The sequence below is a fragment of the Lithobates pipiens genome, unplaced genomic scaffold (assembly GCF_037356315.1).
Source record: "Lithobates pipiens isolate NorthernLeopardFrog02 unplaced genomic scaffold, aLitPip1_a1.2 Scaffold_13, whole genome shotgun sequence".
In the NCBI taxonomy this organism is placed as follows: Eukaryota; Metazoa; Chordata; class Amphibia; order Anura; family Ranidae; genus Lithobates; species Lithobates pipiens.
In genome coordinates this window covers 498,580,691-498,602,336 of record NW_027507718.1, presented here as the reverse complement: position 1 = coordinate 498,602,336, position 21,646 = coordinate 498,580,691, and positions in this window count along the sequence as shown.

Below are 21,646 nucleotides of genomic sequence, written 5' to 3'. Positions count from 1 at the left end.
ATTAGGTGTCAGTTTCATAAATAATATACAACATCTTGGAAGATGTTGGCCATTTTCTCTCAGTTAATGTAGACTTGTTATTTCGAAAGAGAGAGTCGTCTTCCTTGAGCAAGTTCACAAATTGGTTCTTTATAAGCAATTTTATAGTCTTGTCATATTAAACAGATTGTCATGTCCATTGGAGGGCTGTCTGCTCAGGGCCTGAGGGCAATCGGAAGTTGAATAGGTCATATAACAGCAGTATGAATTCTGAGTTTACCGTAACAGAGAATTTTGGAAGTGATCTGACATGAAGGCTCAGAGATAAAGGCCTGGTTTTTAGGAACGGTTGTATAAAGTTGCGGCTTGAGTGATAAATGTTTAGAGTGGAGACACCTTTTTTTTCTTCAACCCGAAAACTGAAATGTAATATATTGCAACTTACTAGTCCTTTCGGTGGCTGAATTCCTTTTCTTTTTTCTGGCTCGCTATTTTTACCCAGTAATCCAGACAATCTTGTCCCTGAGTAGATATGCTAACTCCTGCACTACATCAATTGAGGGAGCCATGGTTGTCACCTATGCTAGACTTCAAACACACCCTTCTTTTTTCATCTTTATTACATGGGGAGTGATGGGACTAGTAGATTTACACAATAAATAAAGGTAATATGGGTCTTTATTTAAAGTGTTACTAAACCCTGGAACCTGCATTCACTATATCTGGTCCCCACAGTACAAAGAACATGGAAATGCAATTATTTTAGTAAATATAAACTGCTAAATACCTTTTCCATCAGCAGTATAGAGCAATCTTGTGACTTCTAGCAGTGTCCAGCCAAGTACTAGCTAAAGCTTGTAGGAGGAGTTTTTGTACTTCACCCTCTGTCTGGACCAGCGGTGGCTGGTGGTCCAGTGGTCAGGGGGGTGGCAGAAAGACCTGACCACAGATCCCCCCCCCCCCGCCGTCGCTCCGGCCCGCAACCCCACACTAACCCCTGTCACGCAAGCCCACCACTGCACACCATTGACAACATTGCCCACCCCCCCCCCGGTCGCCAGCTTGCCCTCTTGTCTGCAAGGCCCCAGTCAGCCCCGCACTTACCCCATGCTCCTTCATGTCCTGGCTGTCGCTTCTCCTCCGGACCAATTGGGTCTTCGGACTTCTGGCCAATGGGGTCTCAGGACCCTCTTCCTGATTGTCCTAGCAGGAGAAACAGGATGACATTAGCGAATATTAATTTGCTAATGTCACACAACAGGGTTGGTTCAGGGCGCAGTGCTCTGCACCCTGAGCCCACCCTCTTTGAAGCCAATTACAGCCTCAGGCTCTAATCATGTCCTTCCAAAAATTAGGGATTAGGGGGGCGGTGCCCGTGCGCTCCTAATGAGCGGCCACCCTTGGTCTGGAGAGTGCTGATTCGCACTGTGCTGACCGCATGCACTCTCCCAAGACAAAACAAAACATGAGCATGTTCAGCTTGACTCCAACCAGTCACCTGCTTATTAAATTAAAAGTTGGGCAGTTCCCACCCGTGTAGTGTGATGTAAGGGGGGAAGCTTATAATGTAAGGGGTAAGCCGTTATATAAAGGGGACTGTGATGTGAGAGGGGGCTATGTTTCAAGGAGGGGACTGTGATGTCAAGGGGAGATTGAGGACTGTGAAGTGGTGGTGTTGAGGACAGTGTTGTAAAGGGGGGGGGGGTGGTGATGTATGTGGGGAGGGTGATGATGTAAAGCAGAAACTGAGAGCGGAATGGGGGACTGAGGATACAGATGTAAAGGGGGGCTTTTTCTGGAAATGGGGGAATGTGATGTGTTGGGGGGTTTGTGATGTGAAGGAGTCTTTGAGTAAACATGAGATTCAGACCTCTGCTGGAAGAAAATTTTACTGACCGGACTTGGTCCATGACATTTAATTCAACATCCCTGGTCTACAGTAAGTCTAGTCTTCTTCTTTAACCATTTACAGACTGGAAGATTTTCCCCCCTAACCACTTAAGGACCGAGTCTCTTTCTGAGATTTGTTGTTTACAAGTTAAAAACTTGTTTTTTGCTTCGCTTCTTTGCTTTGCTTCTTTTAAAATGGCGGTCGTTGCAATACTTTCTGTCACACTGTATTTGCACAAAGGTCTTACAAGCACACTTTTTTGGGAAAAAATATATTAAGACAACAGTAAAGTTAGCCCAATTTTTTTTTATATTGTGATAATGTTACACTGAGTAAATTGATACCCAACATGCTTCAGAATTGCGCCCGCTCTTGGAATGGCGACAAATTTTTACCCTTAAAAATCTCCATAGGCAACATTTAAAATATTCTACAGGTTGTATGTTCTGAGCTATAGAGGAGATCTAGGGCTAGAATTATTGCTCTCCCTCTACCGATTGCAGCGATACCTCACATATATGGTTTGAACACTGTTTTCATATGCGGGAGCTATTCGCGTATGCATTCGCTTCTGAGTGCGAGCTCGGCGTGATGGGGCGTGTTTAAGAAAAAAAAAATTCTTACTTATTTTACATTTTATTTTTAATTTTTACACTGTTCTTTTAAAAAAAATTGTGTCACTTTTCTAACTATTACAAGGAATATAAACATCCCATGTAATAGAAAAAAACATGACAGGATCTGGGGTCAAAAAAGACCTTAGATCTCATATTTACACTAAAATACAATGAAAAAAATGAAAATAAAAAATGTCCCTTTAAGAGCTATGTGGCGGAAGTGACGTTTTTGACATTGCTTCTGCCCTGCAATGATTTGGAGATGGGTGACGGCCATCTTCCCCTCACTCGTCTCCATGTCAAGCCAGGAGAAGGATCCGATTGCCTCCGCTTCTACTGACGATCCCGGCAAGCGACGGAGGTCACGGAGCACATGAGGGGGGGGGGGGGCGATAAAAGTGATCTTGTGACGAATTCGCTGCAGAGATCACTTTTATCTGAAAGTGGACTGCCCACTGAAGAAGAGGACACTGGGGTTATGGCAGATAGCTGCTGCCATAACAACGATTTTCCTCTTCAATGTACCGGCATAAAACTGCAGCAGGCGGTCCGTAAGTGATTAAAGACCAGGCCATTTTTTGCAATACAGCACTGTGTCGCTTTAACTGACAATTATGCGGTCGTGCTCTGCGGTTTTTATTTTTTGAGCTATACACAGAAAAAATTGTTTTGCACAAAAGTTATAGTGTCTACAAAATAGGGGATAGATTTATGGCATTTTTATTATTTATTTATTTTTTACTAATAATGGCGGTGATATGCGATTTTCAGCGTGACTGCAACATTGCGGTGGACAGATCGGGCACTTTTGACACTTTTTTGGGACCATTGACATTTATACAGCGATCAGTGCTTTAAAAATGCACTGATTACTGTGTAAATGTCACTGGCAGGGAAGGGGTTAACAATAGGGGGTGATCAAAGTGTTAAATGTGTTCCCTGGGAGGTGTTTCTAACTGTGGTGGGAGGGGACTGGCTGGAGGAGGAGAGAAATCAGTGTTCCTGATCACTAGGAACAGCAGATCTCTCTCTCCTTCCCTTGTCTGTTTACATTGACAGATCCCCATTTTGGCTCTCTTTCCTGCGATCGTGGGTGGCCGGCGGACATCACGTCCACTGGCCACGTGCATCGGGTCCCCCGCCGTGCTATGGCTCTTAAAGGAGCCGAAGTACACCTACCGTGATTTGCAGGAACGAGCCGACCTGCCTCAGTATAATGACGGCAGCTGGTCAGCAAGTGGTTAACCTCTTGCTTACTGGACACTTAAACCCCCCTCCTGCCCAGACTAATTTTCACCTTCCAGCATTGTTGCACTTTGAATGACAGCACTGAAAGGTGAAAATTGGTCTGGGCATAAGGGGGGTTTAAGTTAGAAACCCCCCTCCAACCCTGTACTCAAATGAAATTTGTATAATTTTTTTTCACACCATTGGAGCTTTCTTTTGGTGGTATTTATTCACCACTTGGTTTCACAGTTTGTTAGAAAATTTTGCACACGGGTCATTTTTCTCCTTCATTGATATTTGCTGATGAAGCTGCACTGATGGGCACAGAAAAGGCGACACTGATAGGCACAGATAAGATGGCACTGATGGGCACTGATAAGACAACACTGATGGGCCCTGATGGTTAGCACTGATGGGTGGCACTGGTGGGTGGCACTGATGGGCACTGATAGGTGGCACTGGTACTGATAGGTGACACTGTGGGCACTGATAGGTGGGTGGCACTGATAGGTGACACTGTGGGCACTGATAGGTTGGTGGCACTGATAGGTGACACTGTGGGCACTTATGGGTGGTACTGTGGGGACTGGTAGGTGACGCTGGTGACTCTCCACGATTGGGACCGATGTCTCTCTCGCAGCCACCAGTGATCTGCTTTTTGTTTTCCTCCTCACACTACCAGCGTAGTGTTTACATCACATGATCAGCTGTCATTGGCTGACAGCTGTGGTAAGGGGTCAGGATCGACCCCTTAGTGCCGGTTCACACAGGAGTGACTTGTCAGGCGACTTAGCCGCCTGACAAGTCACGCTCCGTTCTGTACTATGGAACCGTTCTAATAGGAGCGACTCAAGTCGCTCTGACTTAGAAAAAGGTTCCTGTACTATTTTTGGGGCGACTTCAGGTGACTTGCATTGACTTCTATACAGAAGTCGTTTTGCAAGTCGCTGCTGAAGTCATATGCAGGTCACGTCTGTGAGTCGCGCTGCATGTCGTGTCGCCCCAGTGTGAACCGGCACTCACTCCGATCTATGATTAGCTTAGACTCGCTGATCACAGAATGCGCTGCTCAAGCACGGGAGGACGTCCAGGTACGCCCTCCCGGCAAATTAAGTCTGCGCTGCAGCCGTCTTTTGGCTACAGCGTGGATGGCAAGTGGTTAATATCATTATCTCTTATGTGTTATTGTTTTCTTAATGAAAATGCTATCTTGGCTCCTAGAATTAGTCAAATTTGTATACGATGCAACTGGCACTGCTGTCCTAGCAACCAATCACCTGCTTGCTAAAATGAAAAGTTGGGCAGCCCGTGTTCACGTAATGTGATGTAAGGGGGGGTTATGATGTAAATGGGGATTGTGATGTAAAGGGGGGGGGGGGGCTGAGGACTGTGATATGTGATGTAAAGGAGGAAATGTGATGTGAAAGATCCCAGATATAGAACAAACATTTTATCTGGACCTCTGCTGGAAGAAAATTTTACTGACCTGACCTCTCTGAATTTTAATTCAACATCCCTGTTCTACAGTAAGTCAGTCTAGTCTTCTTCTTTAATAGGCTTATCTATTTTGTATTATTGTCTTCCTAATGAAACTGCTATCTTGGCTCCAAAAACGAGTCTACCTTATATACGTAGATAGAACAACCAGGGAAATCGTAAATGTTCCCTTACTTAGAGCTTTCATAATCATCTCCTCTGCTCTCTATTGTGTAGAGGACATTTTATTTAATATGAGAGGTTATAGTTCAGCGGTTGTCTTGGAAACAGATTGTTGGTATCACTCATTCTTTCTGTTTCCATATCACTTCCCTTCTTAATCTATATGATTATCTTCAAGTGAACATCTGATGAATCTTCAAACTGAAATACGATGAATATTTATAATAAATTGAGAAATTATAAGAATATTATCGGGTTAATTGGCGCTACCTAGAAAACAGGTCTCCATTACAAAAGGGTCTTATGGAGAATAAATGAATGGGGAGCCAGGACACGGTCTTTGCAAAAAGCCCAGTATTCCCTCTCAACCTACTTCTAATGACACTGTATATTGGCAAACCCAGAATCACATAAAGAGCTAGGACACCAAGAAAAGCCCCAGCTCCGCCCAAAGAAAGGTTTAAATCAAACAATAAATGTAATAAATCTGTGGGCCACCATAGAAAAAAGGGTCCCAAAACATAAATTGCTAATGACGGGGATTACTAATCAAACTCATTATAAATTAATACTACAAAACAGCAGAAAATCAGGAACTAATGATGTTAGAACAAGCCAGGATACTTCCCTAAAGAATATCTATTCAAACACACATTCTCAAGTATGTTAAAAATACAGGCCAAAAGACCATATGTACCAGACTACATGTACAACCTGATGAAATTAAAGATCAAATCGCCTGAGATGCGACAAAATACATTCAGTGACAGGCCTATTAGCAACAATAATGAAGAACCCTTTATCAGTATAAAGTGAAAAAGATATATATATATATTTAAAGTACCGTGCACTAATGAACAACCTGGGGCCACATAGGTGTACCCACCAGTGTGTAATGCCAAAAAGTATATATATATATGTATATAACCTCAAACAATATTAATATTAAATCAGTGTATAGTGAAAACCAAAAAGAAAATTATATGTGTAGGTCAAATAACTGAAAGTGTGAGCGTTTCACACCCCAGGTCCCAAACGGTTAAAAAATGTGTGTGTGTATTAGTGCATACAAAAAATGAAAATACAGTAATACAAAACCTTTTGGCGATAAAAGCTAAAAAACATGTGCGAAGTGCAATATCACCTAAAATGAAAATAGTGAAATAGATGAAAAAATGAAAAAATAAAAATAAAAATAAAATCTGAGAATAAGTTACAAAAACTATATATATAAAACATATGCAAAATGGAAAATATATATATGTGAAAGTAAGTCCCAAAAAAATATAAGTTCAATGGTATTAGTCCAAGGGATCCTAGAAAAATCCTTAACGTGACTTTTGTGCTTCCTATTCAGTCTTCACTGTGACTTCTGTGCTCCCCCACCAGGAATCCTACTCACCAGAAGTAGATACCCCTACAGGGGTTAAGCGCCTTAAGAATCAATCTCCAGATATCCCGTTCTTAATTTAGTGATAGATGCCCGAGCCTGTGTCAACTTGGAATCCTCAAGTCCTCATGGGAAAAAATGGAAGCCTCCATAGTGTAATCCGTATAAAAATGGTTTATTGGCACAATAAAAAATATATATAAGAGGCAAAAACAGCACAGCAAAAAAATCAAAAATAAAACATAAAAATAAACAACCAAAAAATAAAAGATGTTCAAAATAGCCACAATTCTCATAAAGTGGGCTATTTTATAGAACCACAGTTGATCAGGGGGTTAGTATGAAAATCTCCCCTAAAAAGTTCCGGATTAACCCCAGAAACTACCATAGACCATATGTAATATCATTAAGAACACAAACGGAAAATTGGAAACACTAGTTCATAAAACCAGGACAAACCTCCCTATAGAGGTGGTAGATCACGGCTGTGTTCCCCCTGGGATAGGGCCCTTTCCGTAGTGTTCAAAAGCAAAAAGAAATCCTTCCTTCGGGGACCGTGTGATAGATACGCGGTTTGCGTTCCACCTGCGTACCAGAACAACAACGGCAACCCGGAAGTGACGTAACGGCGTGGTTCCGTCGGACGCGTTTCGTCATAGACGTCTTCAGCGGCGGTACCACGCTACCACGTCGCATACGTTATATAGAAAAAGATTTTTTATTTAGGTGATCTGATTGGCCATTACTCTCAGTACGAGGTCCAATCATACACCAACGGGGATGACCTAGTATACAAGCGGGCGGGCAATCATCCGACGCAAAAGTTAGTCAGCTCATACGGGAGAACACTTTATACCCTGGGGATCGAACAGGCTCAATACATAGTCCCGCTACGCTCGAATAGAACGTTCGCTCCTACGTTTTTAGAGGAATATTAGAGCCTATTCGATGCACTCCAAAATACGAAATAAAATATATATAAAAAGATAAGGATAAAAATATATATAATAAAAATAAAAATAACAATAAAAATTAAAGAATAAAAAAAGAGGCTATTTTTGACCGACTCATATATGGTAATGAGTAAAAAAATTTTTATAAACCGTGTCAAGATCAAATCTAATTTCTCATATTGGAATCCCACTCAGGACTGTCAGCTCAAAGGGTGATCTATCCCAAAGGAGAATACAGCACCAATATTGTAATACCTTGATTGTATACTCTAACGACTATAGAGAAAATTTTTTAAAACTAGATAATATAATTAAGTAAATTGCTGGCCATTAAAAAATAACCTCAGAAAAAGGGGAAGTACTTCCCCTTTTTCTGAGGTTATTTTTTAATGGCCAGCAATTTACTTAATTATATTATCTAGTTTTAAAAAAATTTCTCTATAGTCGTTAGAGTATACAATCAAGGTATTACAATATTGGTGCTGTATTCTCCTTTGGGATAGATCACCCTTTGAGCTGACAGTCCTGAGTGGGATTCCAATATGAGAAATTAGATTTGATCTTGACACGGTTTATAAAAAATTTTTTACTCATTACCATATATGAGTCGGTCAAAAATAGCCTCTTTTTTTATTCTTTAATTTTTATTGTTATTTTTATTTTTATTATATATATTTTTATCCTTATCTTTTTATATATATATTATTTCGTATTTTGGAGTGCATCGAATAGGCTCTAATATTCCTCTAAAAACGTAGGAGCGAACGTTCTATTCGAGCGTAGCGGGACTATGTATTGAGCCTGTTCGATCCCCAGGGTATAAAGTGTTCTCCCGTATGAGCTGACTAACTTTTGCGTCGGATGATTGCCCGCCCGCTTGTATACTAGGTCATCCCCGTTGGTGTATGATTGGACCTCGTACTGAGAGTAATGGCCAATCAGATCACCTAAATAAAAAATCTTTTTCTATATAACGTATGCGACGTGGTAGCGTGGTACCGCCGCTGAAGACGTCTATGACGAAACGCGTCCGACGGAACCACGCCGTTACGTCACTTCCGGGTTGCCGTTGTTGTTCTGGTACGCAGGTGGAACGCAAACCGCGTATCTATCACACGGTCCCCGAAGGAAGGATTTCTTTTTGCTTTTGAACACTACGGAAAGGGCCCTATCCCAGGGGGAACACAGCCGTGATCTACCACCTCTATAGGGAGGTTTGTCCTGGTTTTATGAACTAGTGTTTCCAATTTTCCGTTTGTGTTCTTAATGATATTACATATGGTCTATGGTAGTTTCTGGGGTTAATCCGGAACTTTTTAGGGGAGATTTTCATACTAACCCCCTGATCAACTGTGGTTCTATAAAATAGCCCACTTTATGAGAATTGTGGCTATTTTGAACATCTTTTATTTTTTGGTTGTTTATTTTTATGTTTTATTTTTGATTTTTTTGCTGTGCTGTTTTTGCCTCTTATATATATTTTTTATTGTGCCAATAAACCATTTTTATACGGATTACACTATGGAGGCTTCCATTTTTTTCCCATGAGGACTTGAGGATTCCAAGTTGACACAGGCTCGGGCATCTATCACTAAATTAAGAACGGGATATCTGGAGATTGATTCTTAAGGCGCTTAACCCCTGTAGGGGTATCTACTTCTGGTGAGTAGGATTCCTGGTGGGGGAGCACAGAAGTCACAGTGAAGACTGAATAGGAAGCACAAAAGTCACGTTAAGGATTTTTCTAGGATCCCTTGGACTAATACCATTGAACTTATATTTTTTTGGGACTTACTTTCACATATATATATTTTCCATTTTGCATATGTTTTATATATATAGTTTTTGTAACTTATTCTCAGATTTTATTTTTATTTTTATTTTTTCATTTTTTCATCTATTTCACTATTTTCATTTTAGGTGATATTGCACTTCGCACATGTTTTTTAGCTTTTATCGCCAAAAGGTTTTGTATTACTGTATTTTCATTTTTTGTATGCACTAATACACACACACATTTTTTAACCGTTTGGGTTCTGGGGTGTGAAACGCTCACACTTTCAGTTATTTGACCTACACATATAATTTTCTTTTTGGTTTTCACTATACACTGATTTAATATTAATATTGTTTGAGGTTATATACATATATATATATATACTTTTTGGCATTACACACTGGTGGGTACACCTATGTGGCCCCAGGTTGTTCATTAGTGCACGGTACTTTAAATATATATATATATATCTTTTTCACTTTATACTGATAAAGGGTTCTTCATTATTGTTGCTAATAGGCCTGTCACTGAATGTATTTTGTCGCATCTCAGGCGATTTGATCTTTAATTTCATCAGGTTGTACATGTAGCCTGGTACATATGGTCTTTTGGCCTGTATTTTTAACATACTTGAGAATGTGTGTTTGAATAGATATTCTTTAGGGAAGTATCCTGGCTTGTTCTAACATCATTAGTTCCTGATTTTCTGCTGTTTTGTAGTATTAATTTATAATGAGTTTGATTAGTAATCCCCGTCATTAGCAATTTATGTTTTGGGACCCTTTTTTCTATGGTGGCCCACAGATTTATTACATTTATTGTTTGATTTAAACCTTTCTTTGGGCGGAGCTGGGGCTTTTCTTGGTGTCCTAGCTCTTTATGTGATTCTGGGTTTGCCAATATACAGTGTCATTAGAAGTAGGTTGAGAGGGAATACTGGGCTTTTTGCAAAGACCGTGTCCTGGCTCCCCATTCATTTATTCTCCATAAGACCCTTTTGTAATGGAGACCTGTTTTCTAGGTAGCGCCAATTAACCCGATAATATTCTTATAATTTCACTCTTTAAAAGGAACCCTACTAAGGGGTTTCCTATTGTCCGGGGGGCAGCAGCCTATGTAGTGTTTTTACATGCAGGTACTTTATATTCATACAGAGCTTTTTATTTGATTTGGTTTAAGCCTCTCCTGGTGTTGAATAGCGCGGTTTTTATATAGATCTTTATTTCTCATTATCATTTATAATAAATTGACACGTACAGTATGAGTGATTGCTCAGTCATGATGAACAATGGTGTCACTTTTGTTTCCGGGAGTTGTGAAAGATGGAGGAGATAGCTTAACACATGCTAAACGAAGTATACATACAGTAAATACATTGATTTTTTTTATATTCTATATACATCTGTAAAAATATATGTAGCACTACCCCCATAGGAGCTGCTGATGAATACGGTTATCTGATACCTTGTACAGCCAGGTACACAGATTTTTCCACTCACTCTGGAGACAAGAAGCAATTCTTTTTTTGTTTTTTTTTAAGTAGGGGAATTGAACTTAGATGGGGTAAGGGTTCATATGGGATGGCCACTTGATCAATAGGAAACTTTTCAGGGACACAAACTATATACATCCCGCATATACACACTCCTTTCCTTCTACCTCCAGCGCAGACTTGCTTGTAGAACCACAACTCCTAGGACCAGCTACCCTGTTCCCCCCAAAATTAAGACCTACCGTGATTGTCGGTGATGGCTGCAATATAAGCCCTACCCTGAAAATAAGACCTACAAGGACTTTAACTAGGGCTTATTTGGGGGGTAGGGCTTATATTGAAGCCATCACTGACAATCACGCTAGGTCCTATTTTCAAAAACAGGGTAACACTGACAGGGTGGTCTGACAAGAGCATATTCAGACCATAGCGAATGCCCTTTGCAGGCATGGACTGTGGGCCCTTTTAGTGGTGTTGCAAAAAATAGAGGACTTTAATGTTTGCTGTCCTATCTGTGGCTACTGCTCCCAGTACCACCTCTTCAGGCACTGTCACCCCACCTGGCTGCAGCTGCCCCTTTCACTAGCCCTCCTGGTTACTTCTCCACAGTCCTCCCAGCAGTGGCGGCTGGTGGTATATTTCTAGGTGGCATGGCAAACAGTGCACCCACAGCACACCCCCCCAGTCGGTGGCCCGCATCCCCCCCGTAACCCCTAATCTTCAGCCTGCCATTTACCCAATCTATGGTGCGGACGAAGGGGTCTCCTCCTCGACATCAAGGCGTCTCCTCTCTCCTAGGCCAATTAGAACGCTTCTCCTTCCGCCAATCAGGAAACGGGTCTCACAACCTCCTTTCCGATTGGCTGGGAGGAGAATCAGTGTGATGATAGGGAATATTCATTTGCTATTGTCACACAGCTGGTTGAGCTCACTGCGCCCAGAACCCACACTTTTTTGAAGCCTATTAAAGCTTGTGACTCTAATCAATTGCTTAAAAAAAAAAATTGATAGGGGGAGCGGCGCCCATGCGCAATGCATTAAGGAATTAAGGGCCGCTGTCAGGAAAATATCCTGGTCACCTGAGATCAATGAAGACTCCCGGTCCATAGCAAGGAAGAAACTTTATTCATAGGTATCGATACATATGGGTGAGGTCCTTACATGCATAGATTCAAGCGAGGAGTCACATCCAGTGACCATAGACTTAGCTTTTAATAGTAGTAAAAAGAGTAAGTTACAGGAGTCATAAGTCTCTGGGCATATGCTGGCAGCTCATTTGGACTTAACTTTATTGTCTGCGTCAGCAAACATTACAATGTTAGAATATTACCATATATACAGTATAGCGCCTTGCTCCTGATGGGCGGTGTCAGGGCTGGCTTAGCCCTTCCTCCTCTGGGCTGGCCGCTCAGCTGTCGGCTAATTGCCGGCTCTCTTCTCTTTCCACAGTTACCAGCTGTTCCTGATGATTCTTGTCTGACCTGCCTATTTAAAGCCTTCCAGCTCACTCTTTCCTTTGCCTTCGCGCTGGCTTGCTGACATCCCTCCTGGCTTCTATCCTGCTTGCAGTTGCTCTCCTTGGATCCCTGACGTCTGGACTGGCTGATTACCCGATCTGGTTTATGAACTTTGGACTGGCTGCCGACCCGATCTGGCTACTGGACTCTGGCTATGCTTGACTACGCTTTTTTCTATTTACCTTTTTATTTTTATTAATAAACAAGTGTGATTTGATTGTACTTCTGTCTCTGTCTGTTTCATGGTTCCTGACAGTACGTGAAGGCCATGAATTCAGAAGATACAGTCAATCCACTTGGTAATATTTTTTCCAGATTGGATGAGCAAGATCACCGCATGGATCAGTTTGCCTTGGCATTACAAACGCCCCTGAATCGCACGGCTCAACTGGAATCCCCCACGGTGGCTGCTCTGGTACAACCTGAGTGGCAGGCCATCCCTGCTGCTGCGCCAGTCTCTGTGCATGCACCCACCTCGTGTATTACCTCTATAAGAGGTGTGACTGCTTCTGCTCTGCTTCCCCAGCAATTTGGGGGTGATCCAGTTCAATGCAGAGGGTTTCTCAATCAGGTTGAGATATACTTCGAAATGCTGCCCCAGGCATTTCCCACGGACAGAAGCATAGTAGGTTTCGTGATTTCTTTGTTTTCTGAGAGAGCCTTGGCCTGGGCTAACCCTCTATGGGAGACGCAAAAACCTGTTGTCTTGAGTTACCCTCAGTTTATGGCCTCCTTTAAAAGGGTTTTTGATGTTCCTGCACGCTCCGCTTCTGCTGCCAAGTGCCTCATGTCCATGAAACAGAGTACGAGAACTGTTGCTGACTACGATATTGAATTCCATACTCTGGAAGCAGAGGTTGCTTGGAACAATGAGGCCCTCATGGTTGCTTTTTCTCATGGTCTCTCGGATTCCATCAAGGATGAGATATCAGCCCGAGATATACCCACTGAGTTGGAGAGCTTGATCTCGTTGATTCCAGACTCAGAGAAAGACTTTCTCTTAAGGAGCGCTTGCGGAAGCCTCCTGTACGTTTGCCTCCAAGCTTTGTAGTCCCACCCATGCCTCCCTCACCTCCCATGCCTCCTGGTACCGAGTTGGTCAGTGAAGATGAACCCATGCACCTGGGCTTCACGCATCTCTCTGCGGAAAGAGAGAGCCTTTAGGAGGAGCGAGAGATTGTGCCTTTATTGTGGCCAGGCAGGTCACTTTTTGAAGTCTTGTCCTACCCGTCCAGGGAACGCCCGAACCTTGAGGTCCTGTCACGGACAGACCTTAGGTGGCGTTGTTTCGTCCCCAGTTATCCAGAAGGATAGCCCCTGGTTTTGGTCACCCTTTCTTGGGCTGAGTCGTCCATCGAGATACAGGCGCTGATCGACTCTGGGGCTGCAGGCCTGTTCATTGATGCTGCTTTTGTTTTGCAGCACTCAATTCCACTGCAGCTCCACTTGCCATTGAGGCTCTTGATGGGAGACCTTTACAGCCTGCCCATGTGACTCATGAGACGGTTCCGTTGTCCATGGCCGTAGGGACTCTTCACCATGAGATAATCCAATTCCAAGTTATTTCCTCACCCAGATTTCCAATGGTTATTGGTTATCCTTGGTTACCTCTTTTGATTGGCTCCGTGCTGAGGTTATCTCCTGGTCACCACAATGCAGTGAGACATGCTTCCTGAAGGTATCCAAGGTCTTTTGCACCGCTTCACTCCCCTCCCAGCCGGAGGAGTACCGTGATTTTGGCGATGTCTTTGATAAAGGTCAAGCCGGTAGTTTGCCTCCACACCAGCCTTATGATTGCGCAATTGACCTTCAACCTGGTGCCACACCTTGTCGTGGCTGGGTTTACCCTTTGTCGCTCTTGGAGGATAAGGCCATGGAGGAGTATGTTGCTAACGCACTTTCTTGAGGTTTCATCCGCAAGTCCTCGTCTCCTGCTGGTGCTGGTTTCTTCTTTGTGAAAAAGAAGAGCGGTGAATTGAGACCTTGTATAGATTATAGGGGTCTCAATCGTGTCACGATTAAGAATGCCTACCCGATTCCATTGATTAAAGAATTATTTGACCGCCTCAAGGGAGCAACGGTTTTCACAAAGCTTGACCTGAGAGGGGCATACAATCTCGTGCGCATTAAGGAGGGTGATGAGTGGAAAACTGCGTTTAATACCAGAACAGGCCATTATGAATCCCTGGTAATGCCTTTTGGCCTTTGTAATGCCCCAGCAGTTTTCCAGGAATTTATTAACGATGTCCTCCGAGATTTGTTGCAATTGTGTGTGGTGGTTTATCTCGATGATATCCTCATATTTTCCAAGTCCCTGGAGAGCCACCACACAGATGTCTGTCATGTACTTCAGAAACTAAGGGAGAACAATCTCTATTGTAAACTGGAGAAGTGAGAGTTCCATCGTGAACAGGTTACATTCCTGGGCTATGTCATTTCCACTGCTGGTTTTTCGATGGACCCAGAGAAACTGTCGGCAGTCCTACAGTGGCCTCGACCTGTGGGTTTACGTCTTCTGCAGCATTTCCTGGGCTTTGCCAACTACTATCGGAAGTTTATTTGTAAATTCACGTCTCTGGTCAAGCCTCTGACTGATATGACCAGAAAGGACAGTAACCCACAGAGTTGGTCTCCGGAGTCCATTAAGGCCTTTGAGTCTCTCAAGGCTGCCTTTGTTTCTGCTCCTGTGTTGGCACATCCTGGTCCTATGTTGCCTTTTATCCTAGAAGTTGATGCTTCTGAGACTGGAGTTGGCACCCTTCTGTCTCAGCGTCCTAACTCTGAGAGCGGTATGCATCCGTGTGGTTACTTTTCCAAGAAATTGTCACCTACTGAATGCAATTATGAGATTGGTGACAGAGAGCTGTTGGCGGTCATTTAGCCCTGAAAGAATGGAGACATCGTCTTGAAGGTACCACTGTACCCGTTCTTATTATTACTGACCATAAGAATCTTACATTCTTGTCTGATGCTGACTCTCTCCCAAAAGGGCGTGATGGGCTCTTTTCTTGTCGAGGTTTAATTACATTTTCTCATTCTTACCCGGTAGTAAGAATGTAAGGGCTGATGCCTTGTCACGACAATTTTCCTTCACTTCTAAGTCGGAGTCGGTTCCAGTTCCTATGATTCCTCCTGATCGTATCTTGGCTACGGTTTGCACCAGTCTTACTTCTCCTTTGGGTGACAAAATTCTTGCTGCTCAGGTCCATGCTCCTCCTGATAAACCTTGTGACCGCTGCTTTGTCCCAGAGAGTCTCCGTACTGCAGTGCTCCAGACTTACCATTCTCCCAAGGCAGCTGGCCATCCTGGGAAGAATCAACTCATTTGGGCCATCTCCCAACAATTCTGGTGGCCTAGTCTACGGGCTGATGTTACTGCCTTCGTAGCTGCCTGTCCCGTGTGTGCTCAGAGTAAGACTCCACGACACCTTCCAGTGGGCCTCCTACAACCCATACCCAATGGAGAGAGGCCTTGGACTCACCTGTCTATGGATTTCATTGTGGAATTGCCCAACTCCCAAGGCAACACTGTTATCCTTATGGTGGTTGACCGGTTCTCAAAGATTTGTCATTGTATTCCACTTAAGAAGTTGCCCACCTCTAAGGAACTGGCTTCCATTTTTGCTTGGGAGATCTTTCGTTTACATGGGCTACCCAAGGTGATTGTCTCGGATAGGGGCAGTCAGTTTGTCTCCCAGTTCTGGCGAGCCTTTTGTGCACAGTTGGGAATCCAGCTTGCGTTCGCTTCTGTGTATCACCCGCAGTGTAATGGGGCCGCAGAACAGGCCAATCAGTCCTTGGAGCAATGCCTACGTTGCTATATTTCTGACCATCATAACAACTGGTCTGGCCTATTACCTTGGGCAGAGTTTGCTCACAAAAGTGCCTTGAATTCTGCCTCCTGATTGTCTCCATTTATGGCAAATTATGGTTTCCAACCTTCCATGTTGCCTGACTCGTTTGTTCCGCAGAGTATTCCTGCATTAGAGGAGCATCTCCATGGTCTTCATTCCACTTGGGTACAAGTCCAGGAGGCTTTGCGTCATGCTAATAATAGGTACAGACTCCATGCTGACCGCAGACGTCTGCCTGCACCTTCCTACCAGGTTGGGGACAGGGTCTGGCTGTCATCTCGCAACCTCCGGCTTCCTGTTCCCTCACTGAAGTTTTCACCATGGTTTATTGGGCCTTTCCATATCCTTCGCATGATTAACCCAGTAGCTTACGCGTTGGACCTTCCTCCTAGTATACGCATCTCAAATGTGTTTCATGTCTCCTTATTGAAACCGTTGGTCTGCAACCGATTTACCACCTCGGTGCCACATCCTCACCCTATTCAGGTTAAGAACCATGAGGAGTATGAGGTACAATCCATTGTTGACTCCCGTAGGTTCTGTGGGCGCATACAGTACCTGGTGCATTGGAAGGGGTATGGTCCGGAGGAACGCTCCTGGGTTTCATCCTCTGACGTACATGCCCCTGTTCTCCTCCACGAGTTCCATAGACAGTTTCCCCTCAAGCCTGGTGGCTCTCCGAGGGAGAGGGGTCATTAAGGGGGGGGGGGGGGGGGGGTACTGTCAGGGCTGGCTTAGTCCTTCCTCCTCTGGGCTGGCCGCTCAGCTGTCGGCTAATTGCCGGCTCTCTTCTCTTTCCACAGTTACCAGCTGTACCTGATGATGCTCATCTGACCTGCTTATTTAAAGCCTTCCAGCTCACTCTTTCCTTTGCCTTCACGCTGGTCACATCACTAGGAACCATCTCCTGCTGTTTGTTTCAAGACTGGCTTGCTGACATCCCTCCTGGCTTCTATCCTGCTTGCAGTTGCTCTCCTTGGATCCCTGACGTCTGGACTGGCTGATTACCCGATCTGGTTTATGAACTTTGGACTGGCTGACTACCCGATCTGGCTACTGGACTCTGGCTATGCTTGACTACGCTTTTATCTATTTACCTTTTTATTTTTATTAATAAACAAGTGTGATTTGATTGTACTTCTGTCTCTGTCTGTTTCATGGTTCCTGACAGGCAGACGCTATTTTTTTTTCATATTTAGTTATCTGAACCTGTAGTTTGGCTCAGACTAATTTTCTCTAAAAGTTATAGTTTCTGTATCAGTCCAGCTGGGTTGCACTGGTTCCCACTTGACCGTATATGTCGCTGTCTCCGGAGGTAAGTGTTGAAGAGCAGCAGGCTGGATGCATTACAGTGGGGGTCGAAAGTTTGGGCACCCCCAGGTAAAAATGTGTATTAATGTGCATAACGAAGCCAAGGAAAGATGGAAAAATCTCCAAATGGCATCAAATTACAGATTCGACATTCTTATAATATGTCAAAAAAAGTTAGATTTTATTTCCATCATTTACACTTTCAAAATGACAGAAAACAAAAAAATGGCATCTGCAAAAGTTTGGGCCCCCTGCAGAGTTAATATCTTGTACTGCCCCCTTTGGCAAGTATCACAGCTTGTAAATGCTTTTTGTAGCCAGCCAAGAGTCTTTCAATTCTTGTTTGAGGTATCTTTGCCCATTCTTCCTTACAAAAGTGTTCCAGTTCTTTGAGATTTCTGGGCTGTCTGTCACGCACTGCTCTTTTAAGGTCTATCCATAGATTTTCAATAATGTTGAGGTCAGGAGATTGTGAAGGCCATGGCAAAACCTTCAGTTTACGCCACTTGATGTAATCCCCCATGGATTTTGAGGTGTGTTTAGAATCAGTATCCATTTGTAGAAGCCATCCTCTGTTTAACTTCAGCTTTTTCACAGATTGCATCAAGTTACCATCCAAAATTTGCTGAAATTTTATTGAATCCATTTTTCCTTCTACTCGTAAAATGTTCCCTGTGCCACTGGCTGCAATACAACCCCAAAGCATGATTGATCCACCCCCATGCTTAACAGTTGGACAGAGGTTCTTTTCATTAAATTCTGTGCCCTTTCTTCTCCAAACGTACCTTTGCTCATTCCGGCCAAAAAGTTCTATTTTAACCTCATCGGTCCACAGAACTTGTTTGCAAAATGCCTCAGGCTTGTCTATATGTTCATTTGCAAAGTTCAAACGCTGATTTTTGTGGTGAGGACATAGAAGAGGTTTTCTTCTGATGACTCTTCCATGAAGACCATATTTGTTCAAGTATCTCTTTATAGTGGAATAGTGTACCACAACTCCAGTGTATGCCAGATCTTTCAGTCAAATGTATGTTTTGAATTGCTTTTCTCACAATCCTGCGAGCTGTTCTGTCTGATATTTTTCTTGATCTTCCAGATCTTGCTTTAACTTCCACTGTTCCTGATGACTGCCATTTCTTAATTACATTCCGAACAGAGGATATTGACATCTGAACATGATTTGCTATCTTCTTAAAGCCTTCTCCAGCTTTGTGAGCGTCAACTATTTTCAGTTTCAGTTTTCTAGACAACTGCTTTGAAGAACCCATGGTGCTGATTGTTGGGGCAAGGTCAGATGAGTCTGGCCATTTAAAACCTTTGAGATTGACATCACCTGGTCTTCCCAGATGATGATTGAGAACAATCCATGACACTGGCAGGTCTCAGCTTTGCAAAGGGAGGAGTGCATGCTATAAATTCTCCAGGGTGCCCAAACTTTTTCAGACACCATTTTTTTGTTTTCTGTCATTTTGAAAGTGTAAATGATGGAAATAAAATCTAACTTTTTTTGACATATTATAAGAATGTCTAAGCTGTAATTTGATGCCATTTGGAGATTTTTCCATCTTTCCTTGGCTTTGTTATGCACATTAATACTCATTTTTACCTGGGGTGCCCAAACTTTCGATCCCCACTGTAAATGCCATCTCTTGCTTGGAAATAGCTCAGTGGGTGTGGTTTCCCTGCTGTGAATTCTGGGAGAGGGTATTTAAGTTACCGACACCATTTTTGTGGGTCTTTTTCCGGTTCCTTTCCGGGGGTCCGATACCCCGACCTCATGGCCCTCCTGGCCTGGGGTCTGTGTCGCATGGTTCTGCTCCTTGGGGTAGGCTGGCCCGAGGCTTTGTAACTGACAGTGTAGGCCCAGAAATGTCTTGTGTCCTGCTGATACAGGGGTGGTCTGTGCTGTCTCGCCTGCGGGGAGAAGCCAAGAAAACTGGGTTGGATTCAGGGGAGGACTTCTCCGGGGGAGGACCGAGTGCAAGGCTGGTGTCTCTGGAGAAGCCTGGAAACTCAGTTGGAGGATGCAACCCGGATCAATACCCTTACACTATCGCTTGGTTGGCTGAAAGAATCTGGTACTGTATGGTAGTTATTTTAAAACTCTCAAGATTTCTAAGTTCAATTGACAAGTCTGTGGCAGAGACTTTGTAGAGCATCTCATAGGCTGCTAGGTCAAGTGAGAGGGGCCTATCCGGTGATTGCTGGATCCAGTCTGTGGAGCTGTTTGTCCTCTGGATCTGACTAATACCTCTAACCTGCAATTACTAGGTGCCTGAACTCCCTTTTACCCTCAAACCCTCTATTGAAGGACTGTGTTTTCTTTCTTTTTTTTGGGTTATCCTTAAATATAACTTCAGAAAAGGACTAAGTGTCGGATTCATCATCATTTGGGCTACTTTCTAATGGGACCCCTAAGACAAAGAGGCGAGCAGGTGAGGTAACGGTAAGCCCAAATAAAATCAGCAGCTCGTTCGGGGGTTAGTGCAACACAGTATCTCACAAAAGTATACCCCTCACATTTTTGTAAATATGTTATTATATCTTTTCATGTAACAACACTGAGGAAATGACACTTTACTACAATGTAAAGTAGTAAGTGAACAGCTTGTATAACAGCATAAATTTGCTGTCCCCTCAAAATAACTCAACACACAGCCATTAATGTCTAAACCGGCAACAAAAGTGAGTACACCCCTAAGTGAAAATGTCCAAATTGGGTGCAAAATGTCAATATTTTGTGTGGCCACCATTATTTTCAAGCACTGTCTTAACCCTCTTCAGAATGGAGTTCACCAGAGCTTCACAGGAGTCCTCTTCCACTCCTCCATGATGACATCACGGAGCTGGTGGTTGTTAGAGACCTTGAGCTCCTACACCTTCCATTTGAGCATGCCCAACAGATGCACAATAGGGTTTAGGTCTGGAGACATGCTTGGCCAGTCCATCCCCTTTAGAAGCAGTTTTTAGGGGTCTAGGAGGAGCTGGCTAGAGTGTTCTGAGGGACCAAGGGGAGTCACCAGAGAAGCTGGTGATGAGTCAACCAGCCTATCTGAGTCACTCAAACCCAGACCCAGACTACACACAGGCTTGGCTGCCAATCAAGCCTGAAAATATACCTACACCAACAAAAAACATCCTACTCTAGCACTCTAACAATGCTAGGGGGTGCTACATACAGTATATTTAAGTCACTGTTCTACAATAAATATGCAGATAAGGTTGTATGACTTTTTCTGACCTGATATTAATAATTGTCAGGTTCAGTACCTCAGAAATGATTGAAGTTAGTGGATCTGCAAATCAGCCTTGAGATTAATATGTTCAGGACATTGACAGATTTACTAAAGCCAAAATCAGACTGCAATACTCACTTCCTCTTTGGCTCTGTCCACTGCAGTAATTTGTATTTGTCATAAGATGTCCTTAGTATTCTAGCTTGAATTACACCCAAGAGGACTTACTTTTACTGCAGGGTGTCATGGACCCACCCATGAGGAAGCATTGCCATGGCTCTCTGCACATAGTGTAGTGATGGAATGGCAAAGCCAATGTCATGACCTTAACATCGTTGAGGGCCACCCCCAACCAAAGGATCTGAAGAGGTATAGGACCCAGCATGCCAAATGACTGGCCTAAAGACATCTAGAAAAGATTAATATTAAAAAACATCAAAAAATATAGCTATGGTAAAAGATCAAATTTACAAGATTAAAACACTTGTCAAATCTCTTCATTTCCCCAAGATAAGACAATGCTAATAGGTGTCTGCATGCACTTCATGCTTTCCACACTATGCAGCAGACTTCCTTATTAAAGTAATTTTGCCATAATAGCATTTTGGCAAATACATTTTTTATTTTTATTTTTATTAAAAAAAGGTTTTGATTTGCAGTAGCCAGGAGACATTCTCCAAACACTTTTTTTTTTTAAAGGTAACAAGTTTATTGCAGGCAGGCATATCAAAGTGAAATGGAAT